We start from the raw sequence: 12,827 nt of genomic DNA on the forward strand, positions 1-12,827 counted from the left end.
AAAACAAATGGAGAGATGTTTCTCACAATCTTTTCTTGTTTGCTTTTTATCTTTTAATATTTAGATACAATTTTTATTTTCTCTCTAGCTGTAAAACATCCTACCAAATATACTTTTCTTTAAGAGGTAATGATTCAATGAAAACAATTATAACTTGTAGTCACATGTTTGGTTGTGTTTTTTTTTTAAATGCTTGGAGCTTCAAAATGCCAGTTGCTCAATACAGCATGACCCATTTCTAAATATGGATTCTTTCTCCCTTTGGGTAATATAAGCACAAGTGATAAATTCTAAACAAACTTCTACCCTAATAAATCTAGGGAAGAATGTAAGTTACAGTCATTGGCTTCTACTCTGCTCCAAACATAACAGATGAGCAGTTCTGAGTATAATGTTAGTAAAATTATGCCCATATCACAAATTGTGAAACAAAATACTGAAATGACATTTAAAGTTCTTCCTCCTGTTATAATTGCAGTTTTCATAACAAATCATATTAGCAGGTCTTCCTTTCTCACTATAACATAAAAATATGCCCCAAACTGGATTGTGATACAAAACAAAAATTTATATGCCCCTCCTTCTTTTCCTTTTGTTCAGCACAAACTCAGAATAACCATTTAATGCTTTCTTAATGGATGAACAATAGACTTTATGTTAAAAGTGCATTAAAATTATGGGATTTACACTGATGGTACATTTAATCATAAATCTTACCATTTTATCCCCCTTTTCAATGTCCTACTTAACCAAATTTACTTTCACAAACAAGTGAGCCTCTAAAAGTTTATCTTCTTTTTTAGCCCAAAAGATTAACGTTAAGAAATAAGCATTTGACACTTAACTTTGGCGATGCAACTTAATACCACCACTGAAGTTTTCTCACAAAATATCACAGTTGTAATTATTTATCAGAAATGGATTTGATTTCCTTATACTACAATCCCCACCAAATAATGAAAAAGGAAAGAATAGTATTAAGTAAAATTATAATGCAAATACAAATAGACCATTGGACAAAAGATGTCAAGATGATAAAATTTCATTAAATTAAATGGATATTTTAAAGTGAACTTTCTATTGGTATTTTTTAGTTAATTGGAATTACGAAGAAATGAAGCACCTTGTTAGAATATGGTAAAAATATTTTAAATATATTTTAATATAGTGGACTGTCATAGCTATTGATTTTTCTTCCCTATCCTTAGCATTTTTTCATCCTTACATATCTATAAACAGTATTGCCTTTTTACTAGGAAACTTGTTCTCTATTCTATGTGGTTCTAGTGAGGCTATCAATCATGATACCTTCTCTTTCTCCACCTTGTTCCCAACCTTCCACCATGGGGGTGAGCATGTTACTCAGGCTGGTCCAAATATGTCTGTTGACTATGTTATTTGTTATAAGAATGAGCACTTGACCCAGCTGAGTCAATCAGAGTCCTTAACTGGGATAGAATATACTGATGCTGAGACAATGGGCTTGCTAATTGAGGCCCATGTAAGCTGAAACCTTGGGCAATTAACTTTCCTCTGATAATCAACAAAACAAGGAGAGAATGAGGCAAACAGATGCTGCTGCTGCCAAGTCGCTTCAGTCGTCTCCGATTCTGTGCAACTGCATAGACGGCAGCCCACCAGGCTCCCCCGTCCCTGGGATCCTCCAGGCAAGTGGAGTGGGTTGCCATTTCCTTCTCCAATGCATGAAAGTGAAAAGTGAAAGTGAAGTTACTCAGTCATGTCCTACCCTTAGCGACCCCATGGACTGCAGCCTACCAGGTTCCTCCATCTATGGGATTTTCCAGGCAAGAGGACTGGAGTGGGTTGCCATTGCCTTCTCCAGGGGCAAACAGAATCATAGGCAAAACTTAGAAACGGAGAAGACCTTAAGAGTGGATTGGTACCCTGGATCCAACTGCACCTGGGGTAATCTCCTCCTCTGGACCACCAGTTAGTTAGATAAGCAAATAACTTTCTTTTCCTTTCCCTCAGGCTACTATACACTTGGTTTTTGTCACTTGTAACCGAAAGTCTTAATACCGCGGAATATAAACAAAAGGATGAAATAAAGTAATGTAGAATCAAAAGTCAATTCAAAATAAAGTATTTTCTGGTTAAAAAAAAAAGAGTTGATTTTTCTGATGCTTAAATACACCATAACTATATTATAAAAATATTTTCAAGAAGTATAGATTATATTTATTATTCACTGACAAATGGGAATTGGGCAGTGTCTACTTACCCAACACTGTATCAGGTACTAGACAAAAAAAAAAGGAAGCAGAGGGAAATACAGTCCCAACCTTTCTATCATTAATGTGAAGATGTTATGAAAAGAGACACCTCATCTACATTTAATACCAACGATTCTTGGATAAACTGAAGCCCAAGAGAATCTGACATACAGTGGGCCTCACATTACAGCCTGTCCCTTTTTAAAGGGACTCCTAGAAACTGACTTCCAATTTTGAGTAAGTTGTACCAGTTCAGTTGTTTTCCTATGAATATATCTTCAGAGTTAGCTCAGACTTTAGGTTTTTCATCCAGCCATGATTTTATAGAGAGTCTCACAACTAAACAGTCAACGTCTGTAGCAGAACCTGCCAAAAGTATTTAAGCTAAAGTCTTATTGGGTAGATTATTAGGTATTCTGTTCTATGAAAATGATTTTCCTGTAGAGAAAATGATTTGGCAATGTCTTCTCATTCCATTCAAACATAGTTTAGACATCTTTGTTAGATACTTTTAAAAATAATAAAAACAACAGCAGATATGGCTGAGAAAAACAACTTGGCTCCAAAGGTCAAATGAAGCTTACATTCCCAGCACAATGAATGAAGTTACCTTTCGAAATGTATATTGCACTTTTCTCCCTTTATAAACAATCTATTACAGTTTCATTTAAATTTTCTACACATCTGAGTGACCATGCTCTTCCTGTTTAGGCTCTCTTATTTTCCCATTATGTACTTAGGAACTTTAGCATTTGCTGCCATCACCTAGGATGTAGTGTTCTTAATTCTTTTGGATCAGGCATTATTTATAAAGCCAGCTCCACAACTGATTCATCTCTTCTGCTTAATATTTTCTGAGGTACTGTATCAAAAAAATTTGTGGAACCAACTGCAAAGAGTAAGACATCTCATGGCCTTGTTTTGAGAAGGAAAAAAAAAAGGGAAGGAGGTTTTGCACAGATTATTTTGCTTTTCATTCTTCCCCCATAATTCACTAATCATGGTTTTGTTCTATTTTCAATGTTCTCTTCCCCAGCACTGCATAATGAAACGCTGCATTGGAAAGTATGTGGTACTCACAGGCTAGTCTCTGACCTATCCTAGCTTGAATAAAATTTCATTTTCAAATGAAAGTCCTATAATTGCCTTTCCAAGAAACCAAAAATAAGTATGTAACATTCTAAGATTTTAAAGTTAACCTAAAGTGGAAAACATAATAAAATCCTTGTGTCTGTAGGTAGTGGGAGAAGAGAAAGATCAAGAGGCTGGAGAATGACTCAAGTCTACAGTTTCCTGGCCTGAACATTTCTCTGAATTTCCACTTCCCTTAGTGACATTCCCCACTGGGATTTCTTCCCAGGCCCAATTCCACTCTGTCCTCTAACACTCTGGCCCTTCTGTGAAAACAATTTTCACTTTCAATGCTTCTAGATACTCAGCCACATTATCAGGAGTGAAAGTTGTATTTGACTCCCCACTCTTGTCCTTTTCATCCTATATCCAGTGAGCTCCCAGGTTCTATTAATTTTTTAAAGCTTCCCACATTTACTATTTTATTTCCAGTTTCACTGCCATCACAATTTTAACAGCAGCAACTAATTGCCAGGTAACATTCATTGGAGTCTTCAGAACCTGGCTCAGAAAGAGCCAACAGTTTTATACCTAGTGGTTCAGCCCCACCTTGTTCCTGACATAGTTCTGACCAGGACAGTGAATCTATCAGGCACTTCCGTTGACATTCTTGGGCTTCCCTTGTGGCTCAGCTGGTAAAGAATCTGCCTGCAATGTGGGAGATCTGGGTTGGATCCCTGGGTTGGGATGATACCCTGGAGAAGGGAAAGGCTACCCACTCCAGTATTCTGGCCTGGAGAATTCCATGGACTGTATAGTCCATGGGGTTGCAAAGAGTCGGACACAACTGAGGGGATTTCACTTTCACTTTCACTTGACATCCTTGACCTAGTTTTATTGGGAAAGACCTAGAATCCCAGTGCCTGAAATAAGCCCTAAGGACCTATGCTCCACTGGTGTGTGGTTCCCCCCTTACAAAGTAAGGTTTCTACTCTGAATCACTAATTACTACCATGAGTTCCCCAGCAAGAATGGAGAATCTTAAAGTTCTATATCGCTTTTGTCATGGGAATTCTGAATCTACTTTTTCAGCTGTTCCCTGGGTTCTAGACCTGTGCTCACTCAGTCATGTCTGATTCTTTGCAACCCCATGGATTGTTTAGCCTGCTAGGCTCCTCTGTCCATGGGATTTCCCAGGCAAGAATACTGGCTGTGCTGAGTTGCTTCATGTCTGACCCTCTGCAACCCTGTGGACTTTAGCCTGCCAGGCTCCTCAGTCCAAGGGATTCTTCAGGTATGAATACTGCAGTGGGTTTGCCATGTCCTCCTTCAGCAGATCTTCCCGACCCAGGGATCAAATCCAAGTCTCTTGTCTCTCCTGCACTGACAGGTGAGTTTCGTACCACTGGGAAGCAAGAGAATACTGGAATAGGGTGCCATTTCCTACGCCAGGGGATCTTCCCGACCCAGGGATCAAACCCACGTTTCTTGCAATTCCTGCACTGACAGGCAGGTTCTTTGCCACTAGTGCCACCTGGGAAACCTTAGACCTGAATCCTGAGAATTTAGAACTAAGGCACAGTCAGATCTTGACTTTGGGTGGCTATACCATCTTGAAGTCCTTGTCGTTTTGACCCCTTGCTAGATTTGATCCTTGCATATCTAATACCACCACTCTTTAGATCTAAAGTCATTGATCACTTAGAATACTGACAATCTCTCTAAGTGGACTGCCCTACAGAAGGATCAATAACCCCATCCTACATGGTCCTAGCTTCTTGCCATTCCTAGCTTCCTATCACATGTTTTAAAATCCAGCCCTTCTGTGTTAGATCATATTTAATCATTATCTCACGTAATTCACAAAACAACCCAATGACATAGATATCATTATCCTCATTTGAGTAATGAGAATTTTAAAACTGAGAAAGATTACATTATAGGACACACAGAAAGTCACATGGCTAGACATCGGCAGAGCTGGAACTTGCACTCAGGTCTTCCTGTTTCTAGTCTCATTTTGTCTTCTCTATACTGGGTTTCCTGACACCATGTCTCACAAGCACTACTGCATGAGACTTATAATGCAGCTTATATTACCACAGGAATATCCTACCTGAATTCCCATTGCTTTCTTATAAATTTCAGGCTCTAAATGAATTTTCCATGATTCCTCAATTATTTATGCAAAAAGTGCCAATTTACCATCCAAACATTGGACGATCTCCATAATCTGGACCCAGCCTACCTATCAATGTTTATCCCTCATATCACTCCACAATCCAGGCCAAAGCCTCCTGTGCTTCAGCCACTCAGCCTAAGCTGTTTCTGAGGTTCTAATTAATTCTATTAATTAATCTATTCCAGCTGTCAGAGTGCAGTTCAGATCCCACCATAAAAAGCCTCCCATGACTTTACATAACCCAACTTATCTCACTCTTCTGTCAATTTTAATCATATTGGCACTTTACCACAAATTGCATTAAAGAATTACTTTTATCATACAGGGTGACTCACTGAAATTTCCCTTTTCCAAATTCTCATACTTTATCATTCTTGGAGGGCACCACCATAACCCAAAAACCTGAATTGTCACTCTCCAGACCCTTTAGAACAGAGAATTTGTCTTATTTAAGTTTGTGTCCCCTCTTCCAAGCTTAACATGATGCCCTAACATAGTAAGAACTCACTAAGTGAATAAATGAAAGAATACATTAGGTTGAGGAGAAGAAGGGTGAAAAAGACAAAAAATTTTTCACTAGTACCACCTTGAGATAATGAATTCTAAACCTTCATATATGCTAATTAATAGTGGAGGTTAAACCAATGGCATAAAAAATGTTATGCAAAAAAAAAAAAATTTATGTATCATTTCCCTGGATAGAAATCCAAAATTTTTTATGATACATTTCCCTCCAAATTAAAATAGAACATTAAAATGATTTTCTGAATCAAATTTTAGAAAATTTGTTATTTATGTGTTAATATGTTCATAACAGAGGCCTTTTACAGTTCCTTGGTTCCCAAGGTTATAAAAGTTATAACTACTACCGTGTTTCTTCTTTTTATAAAAACTATAATGACAACTGTTAGAGCTTTTTCCAGAGTGATTAAATTGTTGGAGTCACTCCAATAATACATGAAACTTCCTGTTGTTCTACATCCTCACCAACATTTGTGTTGTCAGTGTTTTAAACTTTATCCATTTCGGTGGGAATGTAGTGATTTTAAACTACATTTCCTTGATGACTAATGATGTTTAAAGAAATTCTTTTTATGTGCACATTACACAATTAAACATATGGCTATCCTATAGGCAGGCCAGAAACTTCACTTCTAGGTATTTGCCTGAGAAAAATGAAAATATGTGCCCACAAAAAGAATTCTACATGAATGTTATCAGCAGCTTTATTCACAATACCCCCAAATAGAAACAGTTTAGGTGTCTGTCTATAGGAGAACAATTTAGCAAACTGTGCTATAGTCATGCAATGGAATAAAAGGTAACAAACTCCAAGTATACGTAACAGGCAGATGAATCTCAGAAATACTCTGCTAAGTGAAAGGAGCCTTATATAGATGAGTATATACTATATGATTTCATTTATATGAAGTTCTACAACAAGCTTAATTAAACTCTGCTGGAAAAAAAAAAATCAGAAGAGCAGCTGCCTTGGGAGTGGAAAGGGCAAAGACTGACTAAGAGGAACCACAAAGGAACTTTCTAGGGTGAAAGTAATGTTCTATATCTTGATCGGGTTTTTGAACACAAGTACATGCCTTTGTCAGAACTCATTGAATGCATAAGATTTGTGTAGTTCATTTCATGCAATTGTTTCTTTACACTGTATATAAATTTCACATTAAAAATTGTAGAAAAATGAAAAAAACTATAATGAAGGCTCCAAAATTAAACTCCTATACTTGCTGATGTCGATTATAAACAAACTATGCGTTAACAAAAGGTGGTATCTTATATAATAAAGGGACCAGGCCAATTAAGTCACTGGATTTTGGTGGGCAGGGGAAGGAGGACAAAGTATACAAGAAATTCATGATATCAATTTTTCTCATGTAAAGATTAACTTTATGGAAATTAATATACTGACAATTAATAAGGCCAGATGGATTTAAATAAGTTCTACAGGAAAAATAAATTATGAATCCATTTAGCAAATATCCTGCCTTCAGTGCACCAAACATTTAAACAACTTAAATGTTCTGATTTCTTCCATTTGCTTAGTGTTGGTGGCTCAGTCATGTCTGACTCCTTGAGACCCCATGGACTGTAGCCACCAGGCTCCTCTGTCCATGGGATTCTCCAGGCAAGAATACTGGAGTGGGTTTTCATTTCCTCTTCTAAGGGATCTTCCCTACCCAGGGATCAAACCCACATCCCTCATGTCTCCTTCTTAGCTTTGTGTAAAACATTCCACAGTAGAGTGTAATCCATTAGTTTGGTAAATCATAAAGAACAGACAGAAATTCTCTTCTCTCTGCTCTATACCCTGAAATAGATTCATTATATTGGTTTTAAATACCATATACAATTTTTAAAGATAAGATGGTATTCTAAATATAAAGGATAATTCAAGTTTGAGGCCAATATACAGCTTTTGTATCTTATCAGAGGTGGTGCAGTCTCTGCCCTGAAGAGAGAGAAAGTACTTGAATTGCTTTAAACTTCTACAAAATAGGCATAAATCCCAAGTTACCATCATGATGATAAAAATCTCAACCATTAGTGTGAGCATTTAATTGCAATGCTCTCTGTCTACATGCCTCCTCTGCCAAGTCACCACCAAGGTTTCCCCAGAGGCTGACTTCCCTGAGGATCACTTACTCCTCCTTTTGTGATAAAATAGCTTAAGTTTAACTATAATGAGATGATAACTATACCCATCAGCTCCCTCTAGATGAAACATAAGAGGCTTAGTTCATGATTGGTGGCTAAAATAACCCAAATTTTTCTAGCTTCAAACTAAATCTTTAGACATAATTTTGTTGTTGTTCAGTCACTATGTCTGACTGTTTGCAACCCAATGGACTGTAACACACCAGGCTCCTCCGCCTTCCATTGTCTTCCAGAGTTTGCTCAAATTCATATCGACAGAGTTGGTAATGCTTTCTAACCATCTCATCTTCTGCCATCCTCTTCTTTTGCGTTCAATCTTTCTCAGTATTTTTGGTATTTTCCAATGATTTGGCTCTTCCCATCAGGTGACCAAAGTACTGGAGCTTCAGCTTCAGCATCAGTATTTCCAGTGAATATTCAGGGTTGATTTCCTTTAGAACTGAGTAGTTTGATCTTCTTGCAGTCCAAGGGACTCTCAAGAGTCTTCTCTAGCACCACAATTTGAAAGCATCAATTCTTAAGTGCTCAGCTTTCTTTATGGTCCAACTCTCACATCCATACATGATTACTGGAAAAACCATAGCTTTAACTATATGCAACTTTGTCAGCAAATTGATGTCTGCTTTTTAATATGCTGTCTAGTGAAAGTGAAGTTGCTCAGTCATGTCCGACTCTTTGTGACCCCATGGACTGTAGCCTACCAGGCTTCTCCGTCCGTGGGATTTTCCAGGTAAGAATACTGGAGTGGGTTACCATTTCCTTCTCCAGGGGAGATCCCGACCCAGGGATCGAACCCAGGTCTCCTGCATTGGAGGCAGGCACTTTAACCTCTGAGCCACCAGGGAAGCCCCAATATGCTGTCTAGGTTTGTCAAATCTTTCCTTGCAAGGAGCAAGCATCTTTTAATTTCATGGCAGCAGTCATTGTCCACTGTGATTTTGGAATCCAAGAAAATAAAACCTGTCATTGCTTCCACTTTCTCCCCTTCTATTTGCCATGAAGTAATGGGACCAGGGGCCTTCCCAGGTGGTACCAGTGGTAAAAGAACCCAACTGTCAATGCAGAAGATGAAAGAGACACAGGTTTGATCCCTGGGTCAGGAAGATCTCCTGGAGAAGGAAATGGCAGCCCACTCCAGTATTCTTGCCTGGAAAATCCCATGGACAGAGGAGCCTGGCAGGCTACACTCCATAGGGTCACAAAGAGTCGGACATGACTAAAGCAACTTAGCATGCATGCACCGGCTCACACAGTGGGACCAGATGTCACAATCTTAGTATTCTGACACTCTTGGCTAAGTTTCAAGCCAACTTATTCACTCTTCTCTTTCAACCTCATCAAGAGGCTTTTTAATTGCTCTTTACTTTCTGCCACTAGAGTGGTATCATCTGCATATCTGAGGTTGTTAATATTTCTCTCAGCAATCTGGATTCCAGCTTGTGATTCATCCAGCCCAGCATTAAGCAAAATGTACTCTGCATATGGGTTAAATAAGCAGGGTGACAATATACAGCCTTGACATACTCCTTTCCCAATTTGGAACCAGTCCATTGTTCCATTTCCGTTCCTAACTGTTGCTTCTTGAGTCACATACAGGTTTCTCAGAAGACATGTAAGGTTGTCTGGTACTCCCATCTCTTTTAGAATTTTCCAGAGTTTGTTGCAATCCACACAGTCAAAGGCTTCAGTGTACTCAATGAAGCAGAAGTAGATGTTTTGCTGGAATTCTCTTGCTTTCTCCATGATTCAACAAATGTTGGCAATTTGATCTCTGGTTCCTCTGCCTTTTCTAAACTCAGCTTTTATATCCAGAAGTTCTCATTTCACAAACTGTCAAAGCCTAGCTTGAAGGATTTTGAGCATCACCTTGATGATATGTGAGATGAGCGCAATTGTATGGTAGTTTGAACATTCTTTGGCATTGTCCTTCTTTGGGATTGGAAGAAAAACGGATCTTTTCCAGTCTTGTGGCCACTGCTGAGTCTTCCAAATTTGCTGACCTACTGAGTGCCACACTTTAACAGCATCTTCTTTTAGAAAGTGAAACATCTCAATCGGAATTCCATCACCTCCACTAGCTTTGTTCATAGTAATGTTTCCTAAAGCCCACCTGACTTCACACTCCAGGATGTCTGGCTCTAGGTGAGTGAGACCTTCCAGGTCCTGAAGAACTTTCTTGTATAGTTCTGTATATTCTTGCCACCTCTTCTCAATCTCTTCTGCTTCTGTTAGGTCCTTACCATTTCTGTCCTTTATCATGTCCATCCTTGTATGAAATGTTCCTTTGATATCTCCAGTTTTCTTGAAGAGGTCTCTAGTCTTTCCCATTCTATTGTTTTCCTCTATTTCTTTGCATTGTTCATTTAAGAAGGCCTTCTTATCTCTCCTTTCTATTCTCTGGAACTCTGTATTCAGTTAGGTATATCTTTCCCTTTCTCCTTTGCCTTTAACTTCTCTTCTTTCCTCAGCAATTTGTAAAGTCTCCCCAGACAACCACAATGCCTTCTTGCATTTCTTTTTTTTTTTTTTTTCTCTTGGATTTGGCTCAGCCTCCTGTACAATGTTATGAATCTCCGTCCATAGCTCTTCAGGCATTCTGTCTACCAGATGTAATCCCTTGAATCTATCTGTCACTTCTTCTACATAATCATAAGGGATTTGATTTAGGTCATATCTGAATGGCCTAAGGATTTTCCCTAATTTATTTGATTTAAGCCTGAATTTTTCAATAAGGAGCTCAGGATCTGAGCCACAGTCATATCCAGGTTTGTTTTTGCTGACTATATAGAACTTCTCATCTTTGACTGCAAAGAACATAATCATGGCGACTGACTCCAGTATTCCTGCCTGGAGAACCCCCTTCAAAAGTTTCCTTAATACAAATTTTAAAAATGAAACTGAATAAATAAATATAACAATAACTTTATCTCCTCCAATAATCAACTACTCAATTTCTTGAAGGAGAAATCTGTAGTAATAACCCACAAAAAGAGAGTTTCCAGATGCCAATTAATCACCAGGAGAATCTTGAATTAATCCTTTGATAGAAAATAATTCCAAAGGGGCAAAATGCACAGAGGTCTTCTCTCCTTCAGTATAATTATAAAAATAACTGGAAATTCCCAAGTACAATAAAATTCTATTTAAAATACAATACAGTTTTTTTCACAGGCTTCCCTACTAGCTCAGCTGGTAAAGAATCCTCCTGCAATGCAGGAGACACCAGTTTGATCCTGGGTCAGGAAGTTCCTGTGGAGAAGGAAATGGAGGTACACACTCCAATATTCTTGGGCTCCCCTGGTGGCTCAGACAGGGAAGAATCTTCCTGCAATGTAGTAGCTGTGGGTTCCATCCCTGAGTTGGGAAGATCCCCTGGAGGAGGTTATGGCAACCCACTCCAGTATTCTTGCCTGGAGAATTCCCATGGCAGAGGAGCCTGGCGGGCTACAGTCCATAGGGTCACAAAGAGTCAGACACGACTGAGCGACTAACCACAGCACAACACACTTTTTTTACAGGTCAAATTATCCTCCCTTTTGCATTGTCAATACATTTTCCTATATTTTAAAACAAACTATAGTTGTACAAAATGTACCTTGAATCCATCTCTAAAAATATTTACTAATTTTACATTGAAATTTTTTCCTGAAACTAAATACATATGTAAAACTCCTAAAATAATTATATCTCTGTTGCATTCTGTACTTAGGTTTGGCCTGTCCACTGACTATTCTTATATGTGACAGAACTAAATTGCATGTTTTCCCTGAAAAGCCCCATTTATCATGAGGAAAAAAGCATACATGCTACCAAAAACAAATTAAAAAAAAAAAAAACTCATCGTACGTTTCTGAAAAAAAAACATGATCTTTAAAAAGAAATTTTAAATACCAAAACCAAATGTCAGAAAAAAACTGAGATTTTTTTTCCCCTTCAATAAATATCCAAAGATTAAAGGAAAAACTTTGGCTTAGAGAATATATATATTATTCACTTCCATTTTAGGATGTTGTTTACCAAAATATCATAAATACTTAATAGCAACTGTTCCTACTGCTTCTAGCAAAAGGCAGTAAAATGAAACATAAACCTCAGCTGTGAAAGCCCAGGAGTTTTGCTTTGCATTTCATCACTCCACTTTCCCTTCCCCTGGTTAGGATGGCCCGGATTCTAACAATCACCAGAGACAGCTCAACTGAATTCCAAACAGAAATATTATGAGCTCCAGTGGAACTATTAATCATTAAAATGGAAAGAACAACAACCGCAGTCAAATACTCTGCTGCTGGTTCGAGTTGCCTGACTGATAGCTAAGAAATACCCATATTTGGAGCAGGAAGCAATCATACATTCCAATCCAAATTTTTATTTTATACTTCTATAAAGCCTATAAAACTTTCAAGATACCAACTCAGTGAGGAACTCCATGCTCAAAGGACGCTCTGAGACTGCTGATGACAATCTTAAACTTGAAATCACAAACCCAGGCTCACAGCACTCAATTTGTCAGAGTTAATTCCAAATCTCACTAACAAAATCCATATCTCTAGAATTTCCCTGCATGTTCAATACTCAACAAATTTCCTTCTTAAATTCTCTCTTCAAGATAACAAGATTACTCCCTAGAGTTTAAAATATATCTAAGGGATGTCCCTTATATGTAGAAT

The 12,827-nt window shown here is 38.0% G+C and overlaps 1 protein-coding gene across 1 annotated transcript in view; it reads right to left on the bottom strand.

The window, feature by feature from the left end:
• Nucleotides 1–12,827, bottom strand: part of ANTXR2 (anthrax toxin receptor 2) — a 173,814-nt gene that overhangs the window by 135,332 nt on the left and 25,655 nt on the right. The window lies entirely within an intron of this gene.

Source organism: Capra hircus, chromosome 6 (assembly GCF_001704415.2).
Source record: "Capra hircus breed San Clemente chromosome 6, ASM170441v1, whole genome shotgun sequence".
NCBI classification, from domain to species: domain Eukaryota; kingdom Metazoa; phylum Chordata; class Mammalia; order Artiodactyla; family Bovidae; genus Capra; species Capra hircus.